The sequence below is a fragment of the Geotrypetes seraphini genome, chromosome 2 (assembly GCF_902459505.1).
Source record: "Geotrypetes seraphini chromosome 2, aGeoSer1.1, whole genome shotgun sequence".
Taxonomy (NCBI): Eukaryota; Metazoa; Chordata; class Amphibia; order Gymnophiona; family Dermophiidae; genus Geotrypetes; species Geotrypetes seraphini.
Window position 1 is genome coordinate 484966446 of NC_047085.1, and position 2435 is coordinate 484968880.

Below are 2435 nucleotides of genomic sequence, written 5' to 3' on the forward strand. Positions count from 1 at the left end.
TAGGTAGACGCAACTTAGGCATCATTCAGGCATGCCATTGGCTTTTATTTTTGGGGTTTAGAGGACTCCAGGTTGATATTAAGGTCAAAATATGTTTAATAATGTATTACTTAAGCAAAGCACATGCTATATATATATATATATATATTACATTCAAAACATATTTTTGGAGTAAAGAGGACTCCTATTTGATAATAGAAAAAGATGTTTAATAAAGCATTACTCAAGCAAAGTACATGAAATATATATATATATTGCATACTAAGCCTCATTTCCAAAAGATTAAGACAATAAAAAGAGATACACCATTCACAATGGCTGTGCTTTAGAGCAAGTGTCTGATGCACAATCTTGACAATAGTGTGACATCATCAATATGCACCTAGATGGTAGAATGTCACTAGAAAATAATTGGAACCCCTACCTAAGCAAAAGGTCCTGTAGCTCAGTGGTTGAAGGCACTTTGTCCATCTTCCACAGGTCATGGGTTCACATCCACTCACAGCTTCTTATTTGCTCTCATAAGAGTGTATGGATTGTGGACTTTGGCATTTACATTAGCACTCTGCCTTTTCCAGGGTCTAGAGGAAACTTATTTATACCCTGAGATGCCTATGATCTCTTAAGGTATCATCTCACATGGCAGGAACCTCTGCCTAAAAGGAAACACCTAAGGCTCAGTAGTTAAAAGCTCTGCTTCCATCTTCCAAAGGTCATGAGTTTGAATCCACACCCCTCTCCAGTACCTTCACAGCTTCTTATTTGCTCTCATAAGACAGTATGGATTGCAGACTTTGGCATTTACATTAGCACTCTGCCTTTTTCAGGGTCCAGAGGGAAACTTATTTTTACCCTGAGATGCCTATGATCCCCTAAGGCACCTATGGCTCAGTGGTTAAAGGCACTGCTTCCATCTTCCAAAGGTTTTATCAATGTGAAACCCAATAGGAAAAGACGAATAACAGAGACCACTAATATCTCTCCCTTATATAGCGACACACTAAATACAAGAAAAATGTGAGATCAAATATATGTAGTGTGAGGGCCCTCAGTTTTCACAACTCATATCCGGAAGAGCACTCCTTTAGCAGAGTTGTCACTCAATAAACCCAAAATAATAAATATTGTGAAACATTCCCGGCCCCTTCCTGTATCGTGCTATGGTGCGCCCGCACCTGGAGTACTGTGTTCAGTTCTGGTCGCCGTACCTCAAGAAGGACATGGAGGTACTTGAGAGGGTCCAGAGAAGAGCAACTAAGCTAATAAAGGGCATGGAGGACCTCTCATATACTGACAGACTGAAAAAGCTAGGGCTTTTCTCCCTGGAAAAGCGGAGACTTAGAGGAGACATGATAGAAACCTTCAAGATCATGAAGGGCATAGAAAAAATAGACAGGGACAGATTTTTCAAATTAAGGGGATCAATAAGTACAAGGGGGCACTCAGAGAAATTGAAAGGGGAGAGGTTTAGAACAAACGCCAGGAAGTTCTTTTTCACACAGAGGGTGGTGGATACATGGAACGCGCTACCAGAGGATGTGATAAACAGGAGCACGCTACAGGGGTTCAAAGAAGCTTTGGATAGGTACTTGGAAGACAAAGGGATTGAGGGGTACAGATAAGAATAAAGGTAGATTATAGGGATGGGATTAGAGGTAAGTTACAAAATTAATCAGGGACCATTGTTCAGGCACTGGGCCTGATGGGCCGCCGCGGGAGCGGACCGCTGAGCAAGATGGACCTCTGGTCTGACTCAGCAGGGGCAACTTCTTATGTTCTTATATTCACAACAGAAAAGTGCAATGAGTCGCTATTGACCAGTCATAAAACCATATATCACCATAAATGCATGAAATGAATTGATGGAAAAATCGAAAATATTGAACACAGTACTTACCTTCGAAAATGAAAAATCAATGTCCATCAACTGCTCCGCATCCTATTAAAGTTCAATGAGGCTCCTTTCGAAGGTAAAACTTTATTCCTCGGGAACTTTGGCACTGCTTCGTGCTGAGTAGATATGTTCTAGCAAGCTGTAATGACAAGCAATGTTGAAAAATGGTGCTGTTGGAGTAGACAACATCTAATTTAACTGCAGCATCAGAATAAATGTGATGACATCTTAATAAGAAAATTTTAAAAAATGGAGGTAATCCAGGAAAACTCAGGACTCAAAGGCAGATTAGGGAACTAATTCACATTTAAGTGGCACAGTTACATTTTATGCACCATATTTTTCACTCCATAAGATGCACTTTTTCACCCCCCAAAAATGGGTGGAAAAAAGGGTGTGTCCTATGAAGCGAATACCCAAATCCCCCCCATTACCTTATTTAGACCGCCACCGCTGCTGGTTGCTCACTGCCGCTGAAAGTAGAGGAAGGGAAAGGCCAGGAGGGGCACACCGCCGGCCCAGAAGCCTTACTCCCGATGTC